Source organism: Pogona vitticeps, chromosome 1 (assembly GCF_051106095.1).
Source record: "Pogona vitticeps strain Pit_001003342236 chromosome 1, PviZW2.1, whole genome shotgun sequence".
Classification (NCBI taxonomy): Eukaryota; Metazoa; Chordata; class Lepidosauria; order Squamata; family Agamidae; genus Pogona; species Pogona vitticeps.
In genome coordinates this window covers 316,950,427-316,964,326 of record NC_135783.1, presented here as the reverse complement: position 1 = coordinate 316,964,326, position 13,900 = coordinate 316,950,427, and the positions used below count along the sequence as shown (strand labels likewise).

At 40.1% G+C, this 13,900-nt stretch overlaps 1 protein-coding gene across 1 annotated transcript in view; it reads left to right on the top strand.

Moving 5' to 3' along the window:
* SLC25A21 (solute carrier family 25 member 21) overlaps nt 1–13,900 on the top strand; it is a 359,073-nt gene that overhangs the window by 213,577 nt on the left and 131,596 nt on the right. The gene's annotated exons all lie outside the window — the stretch shown is intronic.

The window sequence follows — 13,900 nt, the reverse complement described above, 5'->3', positions numbered from 1 at the left end:
TCTCTTACTGTGTGACTGAAAGATTCTAGGCTGCTTTATTTTGTGTGTTTCACGATTTCTTGGATGTCAGGGCTCATTCCACCAAAACATTGGTAACATCTACTGCCTTTCTCAGAGGTGTTCCAGTCCAGGATATCTGCAAGGCTGCCACTTGGTCAACTTTATCTACCTTTGCATCCCACTATCGTTTCTACATGCATGCCAAAGCGGATGCATGTTTTCGGCACATGGTGCTCTCTTCAGTCTTGCCATAATGACCCTCCACCTATAAGGTAAGCTTGTCAGTCACCCAATTAGTGTGCATTCACAGAGACCATGAAGAAGAGAGGTTACTTATCTGTAACTCTGGTTCTTCTAGTGGTCATCTATGAATTCACACTTCCCGCCTGTCCTCCCTTCTGTCTGTCATGTCTCTCTCTCTCTTTGAGCAGCAGCGGCATGGGGGAACTGAGGTAATCGCTAGGACGGGCGGACCATGTGGGCTATGGGGTGGTGGTGGTCCTAGTGATCTTTCAGCTCTAGAATATTTTGAGGCCTCTGCACAGGCACAGACTTAACCCATTAGTGTGAATTCACAGATGACCACTTGAAGTACCAGAGTTACAGGTAAGTAACCTCTCTTTTCACTGATACTTTTGTTTCTGTCACATGTTGCCGATTATACAAATATCCCTTGAATTAAGACCTCTGTTTGATGCATATTACATCCTTCCATCAGCTTGCCACGTTTGTCAAAAGTTTATCATAGTGAATAAAGCAAACATACATATAATCACATACATGTCATGGTACCTCTGTGCAAGTCCACATAGACAGAATAGTGCTTTCCTGGTTATGCGTGTTCTGAGTCCAAATTGTTTCTCTGATGTCCATTGTTTGCCCCTCCCGCAAGTTCTGCTATGTATTATTTTTAAGAAATGCTTAAGTTTATGATTCATTATGCTTAGCAGAACTCAATAGCTTACTGGGACTTATATCATTGTTGCTACAAGGCAAGCATTAGTAAAGCTGAAATTCTCAAATGTATAGAAGAGTAAGTTTTCTTTGTTCTTCAGCAGGATCTGACTCTCTATTTTGTGATGCCCAAAGTGTAGGTTGAAGGATTCATGTGGTTATTCAGGGGTCCCAGTGCAGTCCTCACCTTGGCCTCTCCAGAACTTCTAAACACCTCAGACCAGCTTTGGCTCCAAACTGCAAATTATTCTGTGCAGAAGCTTCTGCAGGGTTCAGTTTGCCTTGTAAACATAATTTGCTACTGGGTTTGTTTCAGGCCATAAAAGACTGTTTTAGAAGAAGAAAGTGATTTGTCAGTTACTTCTTCCTTCTGGGGGGAAAAATAGGTCTTTTAGGGCCTAAAACAGGCTCAAGGGGAAAAATTATGTGACAAACTGCATCTCCAGATGCCTCTGGGGAGGGGCACATGCAATTTGGAATTGGAGCTATCAGGGGAATGCAGCCTTCCATGGTCTCAGGAAGGGAAAATAATCCTCAGTCCCTTGCCAGTTGCCTATCCCTGTTCTGAAAATGCTTGAAGATTTTAGCTTGCGAATGTTCTCCACCATGACAGTAATGGTAACCCTCTCTCATTCACATTCTGGAGCTTTTTCAAAGTATTGACACATATGTGGGCAGAGGTGATACATGTTAGACTTCCCAAGGACTTTTGACCAAGTCGTTCATCATAAACTCTAAAGCAAACCTAAATGCTATAAGGTAAGAAGAGGCCTTCTTACAGCTTGGTACGTGGTCAAATGGGGCGGGGAGGGGGGGCCAAGGCAAATGTAGTTCACGTAAGAAAGTATAAAAATATTGAACCAATGTACAGTTGTGAAAAGAGCCAATACCATGCTGGAGGTCATTGTGAAAGGAATTGGGGAGGAGGAACCCTGCAAATATCATACAGCCTTTATGTCACAATTTCTCAGTCTTTAGAATTTTAAGATGTTATGTAGCTAGACTTTTAAGATGTTTTCATAAATGTGAAGGAAATAACTTGTGATTGTAAAAATGTAAATATGGCGATAGGGGGCAAGTAATACTGGCAGTTCCACCTTTACATATAGTTGGCATTTAGTACTTTATTCTTCAAGAGCAGAACCCTTGTATATTTAATCATGTTTCAGAAACTGAATTCGAAGTTCAGGGTTTTGTTTTGTTTTTTAAATTCTGGTTGTCTCCTTATGTTTAACAACTCCATGGCAGGCAGGTACATGGTCTTCTCTGCTTGCAAATAGCTATATATGAAAGAAGAGTAACCACGGCGGTCTATAAAAACAAATAAGATCCCAGATCCACAGTCTGGCATTGCCTTGGTTAGGATCCAACTAAAATTCCATTAAAGTGTGCAAGCTTTCAGTTTCTCCAGAACGTTTCATTAGATTATGTTGTGCTGAAAGATGAAGTGGGGGCTGGGCGGAGAATGGAAGTTGAAATCGATGACCAGGAGTCAGAGCAATAAGTGAGCAGTTTAGCTCAGTTCACAATGGGGGCTGCAGGGTGGCTGCTGGCTGTGCAGGTGTCATGTTACCCCTTGTCAATACATGTAGGAATGGAGAGAATTATGAAAAAAATCTGAAAGGTTGATTGCATCTGCATTTGGCTGGTGTAAACCTCTGGAGAAGATTGTTTGCTGGTGCAAACGGGCAAGATTTTCCTTCCTTTTGTAGGAATTTATCATCAGCATTCACAAATATCTTCATAAATAGTATAAACTTAATTCGGTTTTTGAAAAACTGTATATGGGAAAATGAAAGTGAGGTTTTTAGTTGTCCCTGCAGCAAAGACAATTGAGGTGTATGCGTGGAGTGGAGAAACTAAACAAGGAAATGTTTTTCTACCTCTCTCATAACTGTTGTTCTCCATTGATTTTGGAAAATCAAAATCCGTTTGGACCAGATAGGCGGGGTATAAATCAAATAAATAAATAAATAAATAAATAAAATGATAAATTCAGGAGAAGCAGAAAGATTTATCTTTCCACACACTGTGTAGATATACTGTGGAATTCTCAGCCTCAGAATGTAGCATTGACAGTGAACTTTGGTTACTTTTAAGGACATTGGAATATTGATGAAGAAATCTCCCATTGGCTTTTGTTGTTTAGTCGTTAAGTCGTGTCCGACTCTTCATGACCCATGGACCAGAGGAGGCCAGGTCCATGTGTCTACTACCTCTAAGTTGCTTGAAAAAGTACCTTTGAAGGTCACCATGACTTTTTACCCTTGTACAGAATTCATCAAATGTATATTGCCAGTAGAATGGCCACTTAATCCATTGAGGTACAGTGGTGCCTCGCTTAACGACGATGATCCGTTCCAGGAAAATCGCCGTTAAGCAAAAACATTGTAAAGTGAAAATAAAAACCCCAATGAAATGCATTGAAACCCGTTCAGTGCATTCCAATGGGGTAAAAACTTACCGTCCAGTGAAGATCCTCGATACGGCAGCCATTTTCACTCCCTGTATAGCCAGGAATCCATCCCTAAAGACAGCAGGGATTACCTGGTGGCCATTTTGAAACCACCGATCAGCTGTTTAAAAATCATCGTTTTGCAAAGAATTGGTTCCCAAAGCAGGGAACCAATCATCGCAAAGCGAAATTCCCCCATTTAGACCATCGTTTTGCGATCGCAATTGTGATTGCAAAAAGATCATCATAAAGTGGGTTCGTCGTAATGTGGGGCAATCGTAAAGCGAGGTACCACTGTAATAACAAAGTTCTAGCTGAACACAAAGGTATGCTTGCAGTTTAGCAGATGAATGGGTGATGTTTTCTTTTGCTCATAAAGGATAAGTGGTGAGTTGGATATAACAGCAGCTCAATCTCTAGGATGAATTAAATGTAATCCAGAGCTCCATAGTAGAGGGAATAATGCACTAGAATTCAGGAGATCTGAGTTCAAAGTCCCGCTCAATCATAGAAACTCACTAAGGAATCAGAATTGGTACAACCATCCCTTACATATCTCACTTCTATGTCCCATTTCTGTGTTTCACTTCTATGAGTACACATATCAAGCTCTAAATATTAAACCAGAAGATAATTCGCTAGACCTATGGGGACAAAGACAATACACCTTCCTGAACAGATGAAGTGTCTCTCACCAGGACAAGACTCTAAATGGACCATCTGGAAGCCACCTAATAGACCTTGAAGCAAAATAGGAAGGTCAAAGAATAATCAAGTAAAATGGAGCTACTTGGATATAGGACAAATTTTCTGAGACTGTGGAGAAATTCAATCAATGCAACACTTTTGTACATGCAATTTATGCCCCGTCACACATACAAAAGAAGATCTAGTAAATGCATCTTCTGAGATAACACTATTGAAGTAGCTCACTTCTGATCAAAAATAGTCTAATTATTGTAATATTTTAATTTGCTTTTAATTTTATCTATATTTCATAAGTTTTGCAATGTTCTGATAATATTCATTTATTTTACATAAACTATTTTAACCCACATTTTCCCTTTAAAAAGACTCAAGGCAGCTTACAACAATAAATAAATAAATAAATAAATAAATAAATAAATAAATAAATAAATAAATAAATAAAAATACATACATACATACATACATACATACATACATACATACATACATACATACATACAAAGATGAAAGAAAGAATCTCTCACATACCCTGAAAACTCTATTAGGGTCACCATAAATCAGTTCTAATGTGACAGTCCATAGCAGCAGCAACAACAGTACAAAAGGAACTGGAACAAACATACTTAGGACGTGGCTTGCAACAAATCCCTGGAGGAAGCTTTTCAAAGGCAGTAAAGGACTCCACTTGGGTCATTTCATCAGTCCTGTGATTTGAAGCACCGAGAGACTTTAAATGACATCTTCCTGCAATCTCCTGCATACAGCGGCATGTTTTATTGGTCAATATGAGGTCTGATTCAGGTAACAGCTGGCATTTGTTTGCACTTGGAATTGGCTGAGAAATCACTAACATGCACTGTTTTTCACTCTTGCAATTGTTTACGTGGTGGCATAGCAGGCCTGCCAGCACTCAGGGCAAGTATTGCACCTCCTCAATGCCACTTTGGGAAGCAGAAGAGGAGGGTCCTCAGTGCCTGCGGAGGCTCCTCCCTGTACTGACCCCTCCACAAGGCCCACCCACCCACTTTGTTTACACCAGAGGAGGGAGGCTGGGCTGCTCCAGGCCACCCTCTCCGAGGAAGCAGGTCCCCTCAGCCATCACCACATCGAGTTGCCGCTGCCTGCTCAGAGGGAGAAATGGAGCAAGCAAAGCTGCTGCAACCAGAAGAGGGGAGGGGAGGCTTGCATGCTTTCTCACCCGCTGTGCGCTCCACCTCATCCGATTGCTCCATGGCATGGCTTAAATTTTGCACTCCTAAGAATTTTGCGTCCAGGACAGCTGCCCCTCTGGCCCCACCCTTTCTAGGCCACGGTGTTTAGGATGGAGTTGTTGTGTCCACAGCATTTCTCTACATAAATATTGTCTGATTTATGTTCTTATATTGAAATGGGATGTTGGGCACTTTAGAGATGAACATTTCAGGTACGGAAGCCCAATATCAGGACGGTCTAGTGGAACAAATCAGTGTATTCATAACTTTCTGTCATTTCACACATAGGCTGAAGAAACACTAAGAATACAGAATTTTTGGAGATACCTAGAGGCTGCTACCCCTGAGTAATGCATAAACAATGTACAGTACTGTATTTCTATGCTTAGGGTGGCCTGGTTCTTGTTATCTTTGCTCCAGAATTTCCCCCCAAACCCTGTATCAATTTGATACATTTTTCAGCTTTATTAAAACGTAAATTTTGTTCACAGGATTTGGAATGCAAATCTGAAAAATACTGTCTGTAGATATTTGTATTTGATTGTATTGTCTGGAATTACCACAACCAGGAAGCTACTTTGATCTTGATACTCATATTAATTTTAATAGGATTGGCAATGGTTATCTTGTTTCACACTGGAATACATTTTTTTCTGGGTTAAACTCCAGCTGTGATGAACACAGGCTTTTTCTCCAGAGGTCTAGAAAGTTCTGTAGCATTCTAGGGAGGTATTCAGCTGTCAGACTCTCTGACCTGACACATGTAATTGTATTTATTAATTACACAGATACAGATTCATACATACCGGTACATCATACACGTCACAGTTTGGCCATTCTCCTTTGTGAAGAATCTTTATGTTAGCTTAGTTGATAATTACTTGTGTTCACAACTTGATTAATTCTTGGAAGTGGAACACAGAATCATAAAATAGTGAAGTTGAAAGGGGCTTATAAGGCCATCAAGTCCAACCCCTGCTCAATGCAGGGGTATAGTATAGTGGTTATAGTATAGTGTTGTATGGTATATGCTACATGGTACATAATATATAATATAGTGTACATGCTATATAGTATAACCCAGAATAAATTTCTCTGAAATACTTTGGTGCTTTTAAAACTGTGAACATACACGCACACACCCATGTGGCCTGATATATATCACTGAATCAGTGTGATGACAAAATAAAGAGGAGAGCCACGTAGATGATGATTGTGATCTTGATCATGACCATGATCATGATATGCTGCTTTCCACTGAAGGAACAATGGGATGTAAATCTAACAAATAAACAGTAATAATTCTATTCCTATTGTATTGTAGCCAGTTTATTCATTGAATGGGGTAGTCTCCCATTTTCTTTTGATGAGATGTGGAAGAGCAAGTGCTGAAATACATTTGGGGCTTGTATACTTTGCGTAGGCCCTTAAATAAGAATGTAACTTACGTTAATATCTCTGAAGCTTTTTTGTCTCTGGTCTGTGCAATTTTTTTTACATTCTTTTTACATTTTTACATTTAACATTGTATCAGATAATGAATTCCAAACACATTTTTACATGTAGCATATTTGTGGTCCTTACAGACCACTGGAAGATTAAAAATAGCTAACGTTTTCTCTGCGGAAGGCCTGGCTCTTCCACGAAAATTTAATAGGCATGTATGCATTGCAAAGATCTTATCTTGTGTCCCATCGGTTCTGGGTTGTTCCTGGGCTCACATTATACTGGAACTTTGGGAGAGAAAGAGCCAGTAATTTGTTAATGTCATGTAGGATGAACTTGGTTAGAAAGGGAAATGTACATGTTTTACAATAACACAAGTGTTTCCTTGCTAATCCCTTGGCAGGTTCATTATCTGTAGAGCCTCAGGCAACAGTTGGCCTATCCTGAGAGAGAAATTTAACCCACAGCATGAACTTAATCCTCAAAGACTTGTGTCTGCCCATTCTAGAAATAATAAATCTGAAGTGATTTTATAATTCCCTTCTAACTTTGTGCAGAGGTGTTAAACTGGTATCTAAGCTCTATGACACATGCCAGGCTGTTAATTTACATTCATTTGAAAGATGTTAAGGAATGAATGAGTAACTCAATGAATGGCAACCAGGATATATTAAGTAAGGATTGTGTTTTAGTTGTGTATTCTGGAAGTCAATATTTTGATACTCCAAATGCAGCACAAAGTGTGGCTTTCTAATTTCTCATGTTTTTTGAATAAAACTCTAAAGTAAGAACATGTATAAGGGCATATAGCCAAGGAAAGGCTGTGGTTAAATGACTATACATGCATTTAGCACACAATTTATCTCACCCGCCCTCCCACACCAAGAGAATGGTGAGCCATCCTAGTATGTCTTCATTTTCACAATGAAAATAATATGTAAATAATGCACCTTGTTAATGTTTTTGGTAAATACTTCCCTACATTTCACAAGAGAAACATCATTTCTTTTCAGGGAGTAGTAGCTGAATACTGGATCTCTATGTGTGTTGTCCGTCAACAACATAAAATGGACTGTTAACATGCAGTGATTCTTCTGTGCAGTGTGTCTGTCCTTGGTAAGGGATAGCCACTGTGTTAGCACCAGTGAACACTGCTGACAGCAGGACATTCAGGCTGGCTTTATTTTTAATGGCATCAGGGATGGAAACATTTGACCTCATAATAGCTGACCAGTTGTCCATACTAAACAAGAGCAAGAGCAATAAAATCAACATTTAAAAGCAGGCTTCCCATTACTTGAGATAGTAACTCAACACCTCTTTCAAGTTGCTGTGAAAATGGAAGAGCAGTGATTTTGCTCATGTGATGTAGAGAGTCTCCATTTATCAGATATCTATATTTCAGTTGCTAACACTTGAACATATAGGACTTAGATTTTTTTAAATTTGATCTTTTGGTCTAGTTGCTAAATTATAGAAGCATTCTCACATTGAACAGCAGTTGGAGAAGAAGTTAATGGAATTTCAAAATTTTAGGTTTTTTGCCTACGTCTCACAAAATTTTTCAACCAACATTGGCACGCTGGCTACAGAATTCTGGAAGTTGACCTCCAAATAAATTAGACTTTTTCAAGCTCTAACAGTGAACCTTTATAATAATGTTACGTAATCTGGTACAAAACTTAACGCTATAAGGGGTAGCTGGACAATAAAAATATGTTATTTTAAAAAGATAAAGGGGCGCTCTTAAGATGGCATGTATGTGTGCATATAATACAACCATAAAGGATTTAGAGTGTAAGGAAAAAAAGAGAGAGAGAGAGAGAAATTGGAATTCAAATGAATTATCGTTATTCTTCACAGAAGGGACTAGAATTAAAAGGAACTGCCGAATGCTCATTGAAAAAAGAAATTTAAAAGGTTTGCCCATTTTGGGAGAGAAGAGGAAACCGTCCTGAATTCCAACTGATGGTTAAAATAACACTTTTTCAATTCCAGGGGTGAACGAAGTATTAAAGTTGCGACCAGTGTTTTAAGATGTTTCTTTGATCAGCTTTTCATGAAGCTGGAGATAGTTATTTAAGTGAATGGCTTTCCTTCCCCCAGTAATCTTTTTGTTTTCTTTTAAAGAAATATAAAACTACAAAACAGGCAGTAAAATCTGTTGCAGAGTATATGCTTCCTAGATGACAGATGGTGTCTGCTGCCTCCCAACCTTTGGCTAGAACGCTTTTCTCTTTGACCAATTTTTTTTTAAAAAAATTGTTTTGTAGCTTTAAAATTATCAGCACATTGAAAAATCTTGTTAAATCTGAAAGAAAGACCCTGCTTCCCTTTCGGTTTAACGGCGTTTCAGACGCTGATGAAAATAAAGAAGGGGAAACACTCCTTTTAATCCTGAAGTCGGTAAGAAATACTATGGAAAACTGTGTTAACTCTTGCAAATCCCTCTCCAACTATAAAAGTACAAATGAGATTGTCCCTGCTGTTTCAGTCAGGCCTGTGAACTTCAGAGCAATAGGATATTTATAAGAAAATTCCAGACATAGCAGTGGAGCCGTGATCCATATGACCCAAACCTTCCAGTCTTTGTCTATCCTCTGTCTTTAAGGAAAAACAGAGGGGCATAAAATAAAAACTTGGAAGAGCACAAATCATTGTTATGACTCCTTATAATGAATGATTTGTGTATCGCATTATAGACTCGTTAGGTGGAGCTTTTCCTTTTAAAAAAGTTTAAAACCTTTTTTGATCACTTCTTGGCTAATTCGCAAGCAATCTTTCGCTTTTCTCAAAATAACAGCGTTCCTTTTTCAGCACTATCCTTACGTCAGTGGGTTTTTATAGCTGGGAAAGTTTGGTATCGTAAAGGTGCAAGTTAGCACCGTTCTTTTCAGGCGTCTATTGGTGTTTCCATTTTGGTATTCAGTCGTGTTTTCTGGAGTTTACAGCTTAGTCATTAAAAAAAGGAAAACCAAACGTCAGTTGATTTCACAAATAATTCTGTGTCCGTGTTGAGCAAGCTGGGACAAGAAGAGGTTCCACTGGTATTTGCTCCCAAATATGTATGTTTTGGATTGTAACTTAACCCTGACACTCTATACCCAATTACCTGGAAGTATTGTTCCTCTATTGATGACAGCTTGTTTTGAGTGGAAAGGTAAAGGACTGTGGTCATCATGGTTTTAAAGAAATGTTATTTACTTATGGTAACATTTTTCAACCAATCTTCTCCTGAATAAGATTTTTTTTTTAAAAAAAACACACGCATAGAGAACTGTGCTGCAATCCTGTGCACACATTAGTAGGATAGGGCAGTGCTGCATATTTATTGTCATGAGTTTAAAATAATAAAATGTTCAGAACTTTCAGTTCAAATACGCTTCCCCACTGGCATTGTTGTACTTTTCCAAAGACAAGTACTAAAAGGGTCTCTCACTTCTAGTTGATAATGAAAACCATGTATGTTTAATATTGTGGCACAGCTGGGTGGATCAGAACAGAACTTTAGCTATTAATTCTACATTTCCTAGCTTTAGTGAATTTGATTTTGAAATTTAATGGTGTTTTAACAGCATTCTCTGTGGCTCAGCCATATGCATTATACCCAGACATATCAAAAATGAGTTCTTGCTGTTTTGTGTGTGTGTGTGTGCGTGCGTGCGTGTGTGTGTTTAGTGAATTGCAGATCTGTTTTTTCAAAATGCTGATGCATCCAAGGAAATAATCTGATATTTTCTGTACTTGATCTTAGCCAAAGACCAAAAAGTGATAACCTGATATTTTAAAGCAGATTTAAAAGACCACATTACCTAAAAAGAGACTGACTATATATATTTGTTGTTCCATTGCCAAGTTTGAATTGGGTATTTGGAATAAGATAATCGAATTTGCTGTTCAGTTTGAGATTTTTATGTGGGCTGTATGTGTGTGCATGCATGCGCACCCGTGCATGTGTGTATATGTGTTTATTCTCTGCTTGAGGTAACATTTTTGAAGTTTTTGTACTTCTTTGTCACTTAAGAGTTAATTTAGTGAGTGTTATGACGTGTGATCTGTAGTATTTTTTACTTGCCTCTTCATTAAAGTAGAACATAGTGATGCAACATGATGGAAAGTGTTAATCCCCATCCTTCTATTACACATACCCAAAAATATCAATGAAAAGGGGAAATACCTATTTCAATTCCACAGGCAAGATAATAGAACAAAACTACCCAAAACTGTTAACTAGAAACTCACAGCTCTATAGACGTGGAGGCTATAGAGTTGCTTCTGTAAAGAGTTATATTGCATAGTAACAACCTAGAACAAAGTTGTGTTCATTTCCCCCCCCTTTTTAAAAAAAAAATACTGTGACTATATTTCACTCCATTTCAGTGGAATGAGACCAAGGCATCTGTCTGTTATCTCTTACCGGAGAGGGGGTTGATCTGAGCAGTTGGAGCAAGGAAGATTCACAAGCCTGGCAGCTCATTTTCTTCCTCTCTGTTCCCTGTCTCTTTTTCTGAATGAGATGCTGTGCAATCTGCGAGGATCTGGCAGGATGACCAAGAGGTTGGGAAGGGAGAAGAGGATACCAGAGGAAATGGAATCCTTGTATGTCTCTGGAAATTATTTCCATTTCCAAACTGAACAGGCAGGCATTTTTTCCAAAGTGGAAGTGGAAGGCTAAAAGGATGAATTGTTTTTTAAAGGCTAGAAGCAATCCTTTTAGACATGCTAGTAGTAAGTCACCCTCCCACTGAATTCATTGGGATTTATCTCTGTGGACATTCATCATCATAGGCATCCTTCAGTCTCGAGAGACTATAGTAACATGCTCTGTATCGAGAAGTGTCCTCTCCAGAGCATGAAGCCTGGGTAAAGTAGTATGGAGGATAGGCTGTAATGTGGACATTATAAGCTAGAATATAAAGAAGGGTATTAACTTGTAGTCTGTGGACCACCAAAAGGGGTCCATGAACCAGGCACAATTTTCTTTTCTTTTTGCATAAAATTGCATCCAAAACTTTTGTATATGCATGGCAGGGAAGGAGTTCACAGTATTCTTCAGACTCTCAAAGGAGCCTGTGATCTAAAAGAGGTTAAGAAACACTGCTTCCAAGTCTTATTTGCCCACACAGCTGTTGAAGCAAATTCATGTGCTTTGCTTAGACTTGCCAAGCTTGAGGTTTGAGAGGTAATATAGATTAGGTTTTGCCCCACAACAAGTACAATTGTCATTTTGGCAACTGACACTGTTTCAGTGCAGTTGAATTTTTTGTCTCCTGAATGGAAGGGTCCACATTTCTGATGTATCTTATATCCATTGTTATAAGAAATGGTGGGTTATATTAATGGATCATGGATTTTTAAAAAAACTATATATGCATACCAGGTTTCCAGTTTCCTGTAAGGATGGCACTTTCAGGTTTTAAGGACTCCCACCTGCAAAGATTCATGCATTGAAGGTACCTCTACACAGCCTAATGGGCATCAGGACTCCCCCCCCCATGAACCTTCTTAAGTTCCAAATAGCCTTGGGATTCATACAGTGGACCAAGGGAGGTTTCTTGCTGTTCAAAGCAGAAGTGGACCAAGAACAGCATGGAGATAGGAAAAGCTGGTGTAGAGCCTCCTTGTTTTTGAGCTCCCCGTTTCAGAAATCTACCTGGGAGAGTTCTGGTCAAATATTGGGATTGGGAGGCCTAAAAACCTAAAGTGCCATCCATAGTCTCTTATATAGAATTAGAACATCATGGAAAATAGAGCAGCAATTATCAAAATTACACTTACACTTTTTAAAAACCTTCCCATGCCATGGTATCATGACCTCTTTGTGTAAAATCTGTGGCGTGTTGCTGACAGTTTCTATTGAACCTTTAGCTATAGATGCCATGAAGCAATTGCTTATTTATTCTTTGTTATTTATTTTATTTAATGTTGTTAATATTGTACAGGTAGTTTTCACATAGATGGAGAGAGTGCCTGAAGGATTTAGCATTCCAGGATCTCATTGGCAGGCCCAAGAGATTATCACCTTCTCTATGGAAGCCCCACTTTTAGACCATTGCCCTGGGAGAGACACATCCAGCATGAAACTTTTTCAACATATATTTTTAGACTTAGACATTTTAGCCGGTAATGCTGGATTACATATTTTACATTTTATGATTTTGTAGATTGCTGACATTTTAATTTTTGATTTGTATTGTAATAGTATTTTAACATCACTGCTGAAGTTTTCGAGGGTGTGCGTGTGGGCAAACCCTACATGCTTTTCTTTTAAAGTCTTCTTGAGAAGATGGTATAAAATGTTTTATTATATCAGGGAGCATCAGTTTTCTTCTGTGTTGTGAAAAAAATGGAGTTTAGAATTGGGCACATATGCAATTTGATAACCTAATCTGATAATGCAGTGCAATAATAACATGATCCTTCTTTGTGAGAAGCTATAAGCAAGCAACCGCCTAGTACTGCAAAAGGTTTCTCTAAAGCAGGGGTCCCCAACCCCCGGTCCGCGGCCCGGTGCCGGTCCGTGGGCATGCCAGAACTGGGCCGTGGACTCGGATCTCCGCCCCCCCACCATCCCCCCGCACCCCTTGCAAGTGCCCCTTTCCTGCGTGGAAGCCGTCCCGGGGCAGCTCACCCAAGAACCGCCGACAGCCGACCACCGGGATCGGCACTGCCCCACCCAGGGCTAGCGGCTGGGCAGGAGCATGTGCGCGCGCGATCCTGCTTCCTGCCGGGCCGACTGTTCCCAGGCAGGAAAAGTGGGCCAGGCCTAGCCGCACTGCTGCTCATTCCCGGAACTTCCGAGGTTCCGGGAGAGCGGTTTCCTGCTGCCGCCCCCCAGTGCAGTTTGCCTTCCAGGACCTCCCATTGGGGCCTGGCTCCCGCCCTTCCTTATGGTGGCCTTGCTCGGCTGCCCTCGCCTCCTCCTTCTCTAGCAGGGGAAGTTTCCCGTGCCGCCGGAGCCCTGCTTCCCTTGCCGACAGACGGCACGCAGCCCCTCGGGCAGGGACGGGGGACGCGCCTATCTTGGCCCTGAGATGCAGCCCATGTGGTTGCTAGAGCAGCGTATGTGTGTGTGTGTGCGTGCGTGCGCGCACGCCCACATTCGGGCAGCTCGCATGAAGGAAGC